Source organism: Meles meles, chromosome 17 (assembly GCF_922984935.1).
Source record: "Meles meles chromosome 17, mMelMel3.1 paternal haplotype, whole genome shotgun sequence".
NCBI classification, from domain to species: domain Eukaryota; kingdom Metazoa; phylum Chordata; class Mammalia; order Carnivora; family Mustelidae; genus Meles; species Meles meles.
This window is the reverse complement of record NC_060082.1, coordinates 8,249,095-8,263,147: the sequence shown is the minus strand read 5'-3', so window position 1 is coordinate 8,263,147 and position 14,053 is coordinate 8,249,095.

Sequence of the window (14,053 nt, the reverse complement as noted above, 5' to 3'; positions counted from 1 at the left end):
GCCTGGAAGTTTTGCTTCAAAAATGAGGAACATGTGAAATGGGACACCGTAACATTCTGGGATGAGCTGTGACCTGGAGGCCTTGGCCTTCCAAAGTCACTGGCTTGTGCCTGAAAGCTGAAGGGTGGGTGGACACATTCTTCTCACTGAATCAGAAAATGAGAAAACCTGCTCCTTTACCAGATTTCGACTAGAAGTTTCCTGGGGAAGCACTGTGGCCTTAGTCCTGAAAATATGGAACCGCGTCATGGATGTGATTCTGAGACCAGCAGGTCTTCTGGAACATTCCATCCACATGCACACCTGATGAGGCACCTAGGCTCACAGGTGTGGGCAGTTCTCACGCACGTGGACCTGAAAGTGACATTCACCTTTGCCAACCTTTTCGCTCTCATAAGAAATGCATTTGAAAACAGAGTCAGCAGGTAGTGTACCTAAGTATTGGTGTAGATCTCGGCGTCTTACGTGTTGCTGCTTTTTGAAATACCTATTTTCTGTTAACTCCGCTGAGTTCTTCTGATCCTCCTTCAGACAGAACATCGTGCTCGAAGCTTTGGAGCACGCCTCTGCTTCTCCTCTCCAGGCATTCCCACTGTAGTTACATCTTTGAAAGACTCTATTTTATGCTTTTAAATGTTTAGCACAACTACAAAGCTGAACACACATCATTTTCTTCAAAACAGATAAACATTCTGGCCTGCAAAAGAGACGACTCCAAAGACAGCCAGCTCCACTTTAAAATGCATGAGGAAAGGAGAGACCTTTCAGACTCCCATAAGATCATGCCATTCTTTTCACCCCTTACGGGATATTTTAACCATACATATGGTTCCCTCCTGAAGTGATTCAGGTACGGGAAGGAAGGGGCTGCCGACCACTGGCTACACTTGCCTTGTGCTGCCATGAGGTGTCAGGAGAGGAACTCCTTGGCTGACCGTGGCATCAGGGTTTCCCATTCTCCTGCCATTTCCGTCCAAGCATCCAGTGGGTAGTGCATCTGTATTTTTCTGTATGCCTGAGCATTGGGTTTCCATCCACTTTAATAGGAGACTCTGACGTTGGGGGTGGGGGGTGGAGAATGGAGCATGGGGAGAGAAGGGAACGATAGAGGCAGTGATAGCATTCAACCAAATAGGCTATGCAGATCCCTCCATGCCAGCTTGTAACACAACAGTTGTAGGCCAGAAGGATCCTTGCTTTCTTCCTCACGTTTGTAAATGTACAGGCTGATCAAGGAAGCCTCCATTGGATTCTAGATAGCTTCTAACAGAGATGAGGTCCCATAGTGCGGGGACCAAAAGTCTGGGCTCTGTAACTGGCGTGCCTGGGTTTAGATTTTGGCTTCATCTGGAATGGTGCAACCTTGGGAAACTGAGTGACCTTGAGTCACTGACAACCTCTTTATACATATTTACGCATCTGCAAAATCAGAATAATAGTAGCATGTGTCACTAGGCTATTGTGAGGATGAAATGTGTGGTTGGATGTAAAAATAGTTAGAATGGTTCCTGTCTATGAGAAAAAATAGAAGTTAACGATGGTTGGTGTTACCAGTATTAGTATTATTTCTTTTGTACATTCCAAATCACTGACAATGATGAGGTAGATTGGATTCTAGCAAATTCTGGAGAGACGTATCCACAGTCAGGGAGTGCTGTCCCTCTCCACAGGTACTGGGATAGCTCACACTCTGAGCAACCCTGTCAAATCCTTCCAGAACATCTCTGAATTTTGCAAGTCCAGAATGATTCTGGGGAGTATTTTGAAGAGTACTCATCTGGGTCTAAAGGTGAACAATTTTTTCTAGAATTTCCCTGTGACATTCTCTTTGAGGTTTTTTTTTTTTTTTTTCTTTCTGAGGAGTCTTATAGGATTAAGAAGTGGAAATATTTCTGGTTATTTGAATGTGGTTCTGGTGTGGCTCCTTATTCACTCCCGTTACCATGTTTTTGACGAGGAGTTCAATGTTATTTTTGGCACTTTGGTTGTCCGATTTACTATTAATTGAGTGACCCACTTAATCCTGTTCTTCTGGGTCTACAGGTGGTTCTGGTGGCTATATTTCTCCTGCTTTTACACCATTTTTGTTTTAGATGTGGGGAACGTTTACACTGAAACTCTCTGCCACCTAACCTCCCCTCAAAATCTGGCCCAGGGAACTTGATGGAGTATTCTCTATAGGTGGGCAGAAGAATGAAAAGGTGGTCTTCATTCACTGAAAATGTATTTATTCATTGGATATTTACCAAGCACCTTATCACATGTGTAAGTTACTGTGTTTGCCATTGATCATAGAATATTCAAGAAGGACCTGCTACCTGCCTTCCTGGGTATATTTTGGTGTGGAAAGTACAGGGGAGATAAGAGTTGCTCTGTGTGTCATGAAGATGTGAGAGTGAATCTGAGCGGTCAAAGATGTTTTCTTGAAGAGGTAACATCAAGCTGAGATTTGAAGGATGAATAGGTGTTTATGATACGGGGTGGGGGGAAGAGAAGAAAGAGGCAGAAGGCCTCTTGTGTGCCCTGAAGATGGCCAGAACACAGTGCAGGTAATGACGTGAAAGAAGGTGCGTGTAGAGAGAAGGGGTCTTGGTTGTGAGACGGGGGGAGGAAGGCAGAGCCAGGCCAGGAAAGACCTCAAGACCATGGTGAGGAGTTTGATCTTTAACCAAAAAACAAAGGAAAATCACAAAAGAGAGTGAAATGATCAGAATTATGTTCTTAAACACAATGGCTAACTTGTGAAAGAGCGAGAGTTTTAGACTTTGGGAAAACATTGAGTAGACCACTAGTTTGAAGGAATTTTGAACAGTGGCCTTGGCTGCCTAGAAATGGATGGAATTGAGAAGCATTTAGGAGGTGAAACTGCAGAGGCATTGGTTATAAGAATACAGAAAAGGAGATTGCATGATTGACAATGCACTGGATTTCTGGTGGCCATAGCCACAAAAATAAGGTTTACTGAGAGAGAACACAGTTGGGTGAAGTAGGGACATTGTGGGCTCAGTTCTGAACTGTTAAATTTATGAAGCCCTAACAGTGGTGTTTTGTAAGTGATTAGCCACTGGCTCTCCAAAAAGAAAAAGAAGAAAAATCCCCTGAATTTGTAGCATCTGCCAGTTCCCATATTGTAAAAATTCTCATCATGATGGATTTCAGCCTAGCAACGTGATAGCCCTGAATGTGGAGTTATGAAGAGAGGCTGACAATGGGCTCTCATGAGCCAGCGGTACCTGGCTCCAGCACACCAATGACTGGGAGACATTTAGAAGGAAATGTCAAGAGGTAGATGGTGTGTAATTGTTGGGTTTACAGGAGGGTCCAGGCTTGAGTCGGAATCATCGGTGTGTACATGAGAAGGCTATGGATAAGTCTGCCGTGAGATGAAATAACTGAGCACTGAAACTCGACAACCCCGGATCTCGGTGTTCATTCCAGGGAACCAAGAAGGGAAGAGTAATCCCCAGAAGGTGTACTGTCCCTTGAGACATGAAAAGGAAGACTTTTGAAAAAGATGATTCGGTCAACAATTACATGCTTCGGATAGGCCCCGTAGGGTGAAGACTGAAAATATTCCACTGGGTTTAGTGACAAAAGTCCTTAGTGACTAAGGGCCACTAAGGGCGGAAGTCAAACAGGAATGGTGTGAAAGCAAATTTGAGACCATCTTATTGAATTCATTATAGTGAAAAGTGTATTTGTTTGGGGGTAGTCCCCCAAATTGCAAGAACATACGGACTGGGTCTTCTTGGGGTTGAACCATGTGAGGAATGAGAGACCCAGACAGGAAGAGAGAACAAGAGAATGTGTGTGTGTGCACCTTTGTGTCATGTTCTTGTCCCAGCTCATTTTATGACCTGGCCACTTTTCCTTGCCTTGAGTAATGGGACACCCCTTAAGGAAAGGACATTCCTGTTCGCTAAATTTGCTTCAGATCACTGCTGTTTCTTGAAATTGAACAGTCCCTGACAGGTGGTCTCAAGGATCAGGCCCGGACAGAGCCTTCCGAGTTGATGAGTCTCCTGGGTTGTAGCTAGAAGGACAACACAAGATGAGGTGAGGTTGATCCAAAGGCGGTAGGAAATTTGGAATCCAAGGATCAGGCCAAAAAGAGATCTAAGAATTTCGCAAACAGGGTCAGTAGCAGAGATAGAACTTCTGGATAAACAAGCCCTCTTGAGCTGAAAACTCAAGACCAGGACAAGCTTCAGTAAGGAGAATTAAAACAAAAACAACCCCTCAGTCTGCAAGTCTCCACAATGCGGCTCTTTGCTGCCTCTCCATTCTTAGCGATTGTCCTTCCTCTGCGTCTGCTTGCTTCTCCTGCTCTGAAATACAATCCATGTCAAGAACATGCTGCCGGCTCCTTTCCTTTTCCTTCTCTTCTCTTCTCCACTTTCATACTCTCATATGCTCCCATGGCTCCCACATGGGTCTTTATGTCTTCCGTCTGAACCCCCATCCCTCTTCCGTCTGAACCCCCATCCCAAACATTGTATCGACTTTATAATGACTTGACGGCTGTCTCTACTGGGATGGCCCAGGGGTCCTTCACAGTCAGGATGACACAAGCTGGGTCAGAATGAGTACTTTATGGAGTCTGGGTGTCTGGGCTAGGTTTGTACCAGCTTTACGATTTGGGGAAAGTTATGTAACCTCTGTAAATCTCCATCCGCAGACCTGTGAATGGGGATGATAACAGGACGAGGATCAGAGTGCTTCCAGAAAGAAGCCTATGGCGGTAGATATGCTTCACGGCTGGGTGAGTTGGGACCATGCGCGATGTCAGATTGTGTCTCATCATGGCTGTTACCATCTAAACCTTGATTTTTGTTACTCAGTGTGCTCTCCCTAGTTGGTTATTTCTTTCGATAACTTCTCCCACCTTCGATCAGTGTATATGAATATCTTGGGAATCCAGTCCAACTCTGTCACTAATGGCTGTATGACCTTGAGTGGATTATCTAAACTCCCTGGGACTTATATTTTACCTTTGTAGGGTGCCTGGGTAGCTTAGTGGGTTGAGCCTCTGCCTTTGGCTCAGGTCCTGATCTCAGGGTCCTGGGATTGAGCCCCGCATCGGGGTCCCTGCTCAGTGGGGAGCCTGGTCCCCCCCCCCCCCCGCCTGCCTCTCTTCCTACCTGTGATCTGTCTCTCTCTGTCAAATAAATAAATAAAATATTTTAAAAATATTTTACCTTCGTGATACTAGATTGTACCAGATGAACTCTGAGTGAGGGCTTTCTTAGGGCCCAAACATTTGATTTGATCTCTCTCAAGGTGTGAAATTCTTGGTCATCTTTGATATTTTCCCCTCTCTCTCACCTCCTGAACCCAATTAGATTCCAAGTTCTTGGCAGTTTTGCCTCCACAACCTCTCTCTACCTGCCTTCTCTCCACCCCTGCCTCCAGCTCTCCATCTCTGCACTCTGACACTTTTTATCGTAAAGTGCTTGTGACTGCTTATTGGGCTCTTACAGTGGGTCCCATCAGGTCTGGGACCATTAAAGCGGCTCCCTAGCCAGTCTTCCTGCTCCCTTGCCGTTTCTTTATACATCGCCTATTAAACTCTCCACATCTGTACTTAATTTTTATTCTCATGCTATCTATTTCCTTCTTTTAAGGCTAATTCAAGTAATAGTCTGCTCTTTAATATCAGCTTTTGAACATCTATTCTTGTGAAATTTATTATTCATGCTAATAAACACTGTCATCGCACCATTCCTCTTAAATGCTAAGCTTATAAAAAGTCCTGGTTTTATTTTATTTTATTTTATTTTTTTTTTTGGTTTTTTTTTTAAGGCTCCACACCCAGTCTGGAGCCCAACATGGGGCCCAAACTCATGACACTGAGATCAAGACCTGCGCTGAGGTCAAGAGTTGGATGCTTAGCCGACTGAGCCATCCAGGCACCCCAAAATCCTGGTCTTTTAATCAGGGTAGTTGATGTATATAGAATTATAGATTTAAACTGCTTCTTCTAGGGTTTTTCTTTCTTTCTTTCTTTTTCTTTTCTTTTCTTTTTTTTTTTTTGAGAAAGACTATTTTCCATACACTAAGGAACTGAACAGACCTGGCAGTCAGTTCTTTTGTGAAGGCAGCTAGCTAAAATTTGTCATTTGGGGGCCTGGTATTTTTTTTTAACACATAGACACAGCCATTGTCTTCTTATTGCTTTATTTGCCTTGTGAGTTTTGGATGCATTTCACAGGCATATCTGTTGTATTTTCCCATAAGGTCAATGCATCCATAATCAATAAATTAAGGGACAATTATCAACATGTCGTCTTCAAATAATCTGCTGATTCTGTGTTACAATGTCACTTAAATATCTGAGTTGTAGTTCTGGAGACTACTTACTTGTTTTCTCTTTGACCAAGAGATTGGTCTCCTAAAAGTAATTTAAGTGGAGTCAAAATCCAATTAACTTAGCAATTCCATGAACCATAACATCATTTTAGCAAATGATTCGAGTTAGAGTATTAGAAACCCCAAGTCATTGCTTGCTCTCTTCGACAGGAGAGAGAGGGATGAAACAAAGCGGGGGGCGGGGGGTGGTTCTAAGCATCTATTCTTCCACTTATTAGACGGAGTATTGGATAAGACAGCTGGAGACTGATACAGTCTTTAAGATGTCATATGATTTCTCTGCGTCTGTTTCTATCTCTAAAAGGGGAGAACAGGAATAGATAACATGCCCATGTGACTTAGGTGAGCGTTAAAGACACCTCATTTTGCAAAGTGAGAAAAATGTTGACTTCTTAATATGTTATGTTGTGTCTGATATCAGGACACATTTTAGGATAAAATCTATTTTTCTATCATTATATTGTTAGTGCAATGCTAGATCCTTACAGCTTGTCTTTTCATCTTGGTTTTGCCACAAAAGGAGCAAATGTACTTGGCGTGCTGGCTTATCTCAATCTTCTTCACCATTTTCCTGAGGGAGGCATCATAATGGGTCCCATATTTGCCCACAGTTTTGACCTTCTTACCTTCTTTGTGTGTTACTTGTTAACTTGCATAATTGTGTCAGCCATATCTTGGACCAGTAAGCCATTTAGAAATGCATCTTCAAACATTTGAATCTAGATCCTTATTTATGTGTGTGTGTGTGTGTGTGTGTGTGTACATGAATATAAGTATAGATAGGTCATTCATTCACGTTTGTATTCATATATATATATATATAGAGAGAGAGAGAGAGAAAGAGAGAGAGGGAGGCAATGCTCATTGGCAGGACTTTTTTTTTTTCCCCCCAACCTGCCAAAATGCCTGTCCAGGAATAAAAACACTTTTTAAATGAAGTGCTCCACGTCACTCGGCATAAGGGAAATACAATACAAATCAAAACCACAGTGAGATACCACCTCACACCAGTCAGAATGGCTAAAATTAACAAGTCAGGAAATGACAGATGCTGGCGAGGATGCGGAGAAAGGGGAACCCTCCTACACTGTTGGTGGGAATGGAAGTTGGTCTGGAAAACAGCATGGAGGTTCCTCAAAAAGTTGAAAATAGAACTACCCTATGACCCAGCAATTGCACTACTGGGTATTTACCCTAAAGATACAAACGTAGTGATCCGAAGGGGCACATGCACCCGAATGTTTATAGCAGCAATGTCCACAATACCCAAACTATGGAAAGAACCTAGATGTCCATCAACAGATGAATGGATAAAGAAGATGTGGTATATATATACAATGGAATACTATGCAGCCATCAAAAGAAATGAAATCTTGCCATTTGCAATAATGTGGATGGAACTAGAGGGTATTATGCTGAGCGAAATAAGTCAGTCAGAGAAAGACAATTATCATATGATCTCCCTGATATGAGGAAGTGGAGAGGCTAATTGGGGGGCTTGGGGGATAGGGAAGGAATAAATGAAACAAGATGGGATCGGGTGGGAGAAAAACCATAAGAGACTTTCAAACTCACAAAACAAACTGAAGGTTGCTGGGGGGAGGGGAGTAGGGAGAGGGTGGTGGGGTTGTGGACATTGGGGAGGGCATGTGCTATGATGAGTGCTGTGAAGTGTGTAAGCCTGACGAGTCACAGACCTGTACCCCTGTGGCTAATAATACATGTATGTTAAGAAAAAATTAAAAAATTAAAATAAAAAAAACCACTTTTTAAATGTATGATCCTTGGTCTTGTATTATTTTTTTTTCATAACTAGAAAGCATTTAGAGGGCTGTATTACTTTTTTAGCACCTAAATTTTTAGTTTATTTTTCTTGTGAAAATCAAAACTCAATGAACCTTTTTCATATTTTCCTACTCGACTGACTGTGGCAAAATTTTGGCATGATAAATATTTAGGTATTTAAGAAGAAAATATTCTAAGTTTTAAAAGTTTTTAAAGTAAGTATTAAGAACAAGAATTGAATTTTGCGGTGAGAGGGAATGAATATTTGGGAATGAGCTAGCAGTTTTTCACTTCATGTGAAAGACACACTCTTGCAGACTTTTCTGTAAAACGTATGTGAGTCATGTGAACCGTACTTTCTTCATCTCATAAAACCTGAGATGCTATGGGTAAACAAATGTCCCTAAATGTATGGCAATGTTAAATTTGTGTAACATGGCTGGATGATGAGTTATTTTGAATTAATACATTTTAATAGTTGAATATTATTCATTTTGGTACTGAAACTTCAAAAATTAACCATTTTGTCAGAAATCTTTCGGACAGGGAAGCCTGACTTTAATTAAGCAGAATTTACAGAACATAGTGGAGCCTTTGTGACATCAGGAAAATCACATTTAATACCCCATATGACGGTGCCTGGGTGGCTCAGTCAGTAAAGCACCCGACTCTTGATTTAGGCTGAGGTCACGATCTGGGGTCTTGGGATCGAGCCCCGCATCGGGCTGCCTGGTCAGCAGGGAGTCTGCTTCAGATTCTCTGTCTTCCTCTCCCCCTCCCCCTGCTCACACTCTTGCTCTCTCTCCAATACATAAATAAGTGTTTAAAACATAATAATAATACGCATATGTGATTGGGATGTGAGAAATTTCACATTCTCTGTGTGAGCTTTGCCTCAGAAGATCTTCGCTGAGAGTGGAAGGTGAGGGAGGGAAGCAGGGAGCAGACGGCGGCAGAAAGAATTGCACAAGCTTTCTTGACCGTGTCTGTTTCAGAGACAAGTCTTCCCTTATTTGTCTATTTAAAATTATTTATTAAATTATTAAGTTGTTACATTAAATCAGTTACTAAAATTGTTTATTAGAAATGATTTATTTTGAGTGCCTATTGAAAAAAAAATGACACATGGCAGGATGCCGAGGTATTGTGGGACACAAGGAGTGGGGGATTAGCAGCTCCCAGAGTGAGGTGGTAGGTACAGTACAGACAGGGTCGTCGCTGTGGACTCCGACATGTTCCGTTTCAGGATGTTGCCTACTATGAAGAATGTGTGACTTGATGAATAATTTCTGTGTGGAATTACGTCAAGGGAGTCTCTGGATAACAGAAACTACAAAGGCTCCCTTGCTAAGAATGACACGATTGTGGTCATGCCTCTTGTTGGAGGTCTACGGTGCATCTTTAAAAGGCCAAGATGAAGTCATGTTTAGGGAGCGTGTGTCCGTGACACGCTCCTCACCTTTCTCAGCTCCTTGAAATCTCAAGACCATCCTGTAAACTAGGCATGATGTCTCACTCTCTCTGCCGGGCGCCACCAAGGCCCAGCGGGGGCCCTTGTCTCTGGATTAATGCTGCCTGATCTCCTGGCTGCAGCCCCAGGTTCCCTGGAGCTTGATTTCTTAGAGGCACCTTGGTCCACCTTGCCACGCTCTGAGTTCCCATGTGGTCTCCATGGCGACCAGTCCTGTTGCCAGTACTCACACCGGAGAAGTCCAGATCTCACTTCCTCTGGGCACTGCTTGACTCTGTTCAGATACATCCTATAAGGTATGAACAGGGACTTCTGCACACTTCAGTCTGAACATATTTTATATGTTATATGTAGAATATCTATTATAGGCATGTAATATAATTTATTATAGAATAGATAAATTTGTATTATTTAAATATATAAATTATGTAGTAGAGTTTATATATAAATTACATACTTTATTATAATTTTGTATATCTATTATAGGCATTTCTAAAGGTATATTTAAGGGCAAATTCATTATTTTGGCTAGCCTCTCTCCACTCTACTCCCCTCAGTTATCTATAAAAATGACTTTTCCCTTTGTGATTCCTTAATCTCTGATGGCATCACTATTTACCCAGTCACCCAAGCCACCATTCTATCATTTTCTTTGATTACCTTCTCTTCTTCATGGTTCCAATATGTCACTAGAAGCTATACATTTTATCTCTGAAATGTCACATATCAGGACTATTGAAAATGCACATGTATTTCTGGCATTTCCTTGATTAAAAGTCTTCCTTATTGAGTATAGACTAGAAGAAGGTAAGGTACCTTTCCATAATCCACCTGTAACATTTTTTCTTTATGGTCCGTGGCTAAATGCTACAAACCCTATGCTCTGACCATGGGTCTTAGTCACTAATCATGTCTTGTTCTCTGGATCCTCTGTGCCTTTGGACACACTGTTCCCCTTGCCAAGATCATGCCGGTGAAATACTACCTGTCTCCAGGCTCAAATGTCACTCCTCCATGAAATTTCCCTGGGTCCTACTTTCTTAAGACAAACTGAATTTCTGCCTCCTCAGCTTCCCTGGTAGGTTTGTTCCCAGCACTAGTATCATATTCACGATGCTTCAAAAAATTAGATATTTATGTGTCGTACCCATGGACTGGGAGCTCCTTGGATCTCGGCACCATGTTTTATTGACTTACGTGTCACCTGATCCGGTTCCTTGTTTAACGTAGCAATAAACAGCAAAAGTAACTCAAAGGAGTAGTTTTATCCTATCACATAAGATGGGGCAGAAGCAGTGAGGATAACGTCATGGATACCTGTTAAACTCACTCCTAAGGCAGAAAACACTGAAACTCTCTTGCAAAGCACAGACACGATCTTTGCAATCACACTGAACAAACAGACACGTCAGGAGATATTTAGTCTTATTATTCCCTCGCAAGTATTACATTTCTTTTTACTTTATTGAAAGACTGGACACAGGGTCCATTTGCTCAGGTGGTTGTCCGCCCGCAACTAAAATCAAGGGTCATTTCCTCTTTAAGGTCAAAAGAACAACTCGAGAGAAACTTACATGATACAAGCCCCTGCTCGGTGTGTGGCACTGAGTGGGTGTTGAAGGATGACGTGTATGCGGGGAGGAAAGCGAGGGGGGGAAGAAACACAGTAGCCAAAAAGCCAGAATAGTAGGCGCTGCTCCCAAAGGAAGATCAATCAGAACCGGAGATGCAACAATTCTGAAATGTCATGTTATTCAATAGGAAAACTCGGGGTGAGTCTCGAAATAACTTGCTAGGACTTCTCTTCTGTAAGTGAAGTCTGTCTGTAAATGTGTGTATGTCATTGTTTCCAGGCTTCGTTCTTCTCATAGAAATGCTGAAAGTTGAAACTGGCTCTCCATTGACTCTGGTCCAGCGGGTTTTGTAGAATATGCTCGGAGGAATCCAGGAGTTTCTGGCAGTGGCTTGGGGGAGCGGGCAGGGCGATGGTGGAAGGGACTGGGAAGCAGAGCTGTGATCTCCGTTCTGCGCCACACGACTTCCACTTTTCCCGATTTTATGGATGTTTCTGTGTCCGAGTTTGAAGAAGAAGTTTCCTAGCTTTAGAAAGCTTTTGAAACCCGTGATCACCTGTTGATGACTAATCCTTTTATTATTATGGATGGAGACAGTGAGACCCAGGTGATTCCAGTGATTTCCTCAAATCAAACAGCTAGTCCTGTATTAGCAACTCATTAGCTAACTGCGGCTGTTGTTAGTGTCTAATTTCTGTCGTGTAGTGTCTAAGTGTGTAATTTGTGTTGTTGGTGAGTAGGTCTGGTCCGAAATGTGGGAAGTGATAGCCATGAGGGAAACAGATAGTGGTGAGGACCACAGGTTAAGAACTAAGTCAGGACCCTTATGACAAGGGGTTGTACTTTTCTGAAAAATGGGAAGACCAGTGAGAAGATTTCTCTCCACTTCTTCCTTCCTTCTGGAATGCTGCTCCTGAACCTATGAATGGCTGCCACAGCTTTTCCTTCCCACAATGCCCACAGGGGCTCAAAGGGAATAACACTCTATTATACAGATATATTTTATACATATAACATATACTACAAATATGTGTATTATATGCAGACAGACATGTGTGTATGTGTATATATAATGTACAACATTTCGAAAAGAAGATTGATGTCAATTTCAGATGACCTGTAAAATGTGATTATAGAATTCAGAGAAAATTTTTTGCAGAGAAGATTCAAAAGCTCATCAAACGTTGGCCTTAAACATTGGCCAAACATTGGCCTTGAAATAGGTTGGATTTGCGCAAGCAAGACATCTTTCCCCTCTCTGATTCCAGGACTCTATGGCAGCTGGAGGACAGGGTGTGGCCACCAGCACAGTCCCTGGAGGGAGCAGATGGGATCTTTTTGATCACAAAAGAAAATGAGGACTCCAGTTTTAGGTGGTAGAGTGATGGAGGGGCGGGGAGGAGAGAAGATAGAGTTTAGAGCGAGGATACGAGGGGAGAGGATTCCACTGGACATTAAGAAGCCAAACAAAGAGGCATAGAAGGGCTCTATCTGAAATTCAAAATGAATTACAAAACCGAAGTCTAGGATTCAGGTAAATGCAAGAACGTTGGAGGGAAGAGCGAAGGCTGAATTCTCCAGTGGGAAATTGAAGGTGAACAACAGACAGAACAAGTCTGAGGAGACACAACTGGGAAAGAATCAAACTTCCTAAAATGTTAAGATGGAAAGACAATGCCAGATGAGACGATATACATGAAGGTAGCAAAGCCAGTGATGTCTCCGTTGAAAATTAAAACAAAGGAATATAAGCCAAGGAAGATATAGCCAAAGACATTCTCGGCAGTTTACCTGGTAAATAAGCAGAGAGGTAAATATTGTGGTCATTAAAATTGCAAAATTCAGCTCCTCTTTTGTTTTGGGGGGAATTAGAACGAGTTCATGCAGAATAAAGCAATTACCACACATGAGCTCGAGCTAAGGTTTCCTGCCTCCCGATGGCATGCATGGCTTTGTGCCATGAAATCAGAGTAGACAAGACTCAGGCGTGTCATTGGAATTCCAGCAAGTTGCGAACTATATATTCTGGGCAGAATCGTGCTTTCTCGACTTCAGGAATGAGTGCACAAAGGCTTAGATTAAGCATGGGGGGGGAGGTTCTCAAATTAAAAAGATCAAATTGGAAACAACCACCACAGATGAAAAATGTCTAATATGTGTGTGTGGGCGTGCACGTGTGTGCACACACGTGCGTGCACCTGAGTACCATCATGAAATAAACACAGTGGAGCGTGGAAAGTAATTTAACCATTTAAAGATACAATTGTTTCATTAATATTTACTTTTACCTGTTTAAATATTCATGAGGCTCTGCCTTCCCTCCTTGTCTAACAGTGTTGCCTTCATGGCCATCTGCACCAGCTCAGCACAAGAAGGTCTCAATTAGCCATTCAGGTGGGCAGAAGACTCTCAGTCAAAGGACCCTCGGCCTGCTGTGTGTGGAAGACAAATGATGACGTCTGCGGGCATAAGCAAGAGTGAAACTGACTGTCCCTGGGCCGGGTTTATAGTGAGCAGAGGTTATAGCACGACAGTCCCCTCCAGAACCCAGAGAGGAAGAGCTTAGAAATCTTTGAATCTGGGCAAGTGAGAAATCTCTGTCTGGGGTGCTCAGTGTTTCATGGGGGTGAGGAGTCAGGATGTGAGCCATTCCTAGAGTGGACCCTAGCATCACACTTCCGTCATCTGCCGTGAGATGACCTGGTTTGTGATCCTTGTTTCACAATCTGTAAGATAGGACTGAAAGGGTCAGCCTCTGAAGGAGGTGCTGGGAAGGCGCTTAGACACGTCAGTCCTGCTCATTGCTGTGGTCTCAGGCTCTCTTACATAGAACGCAGTGGCTCCCGGGCTCACC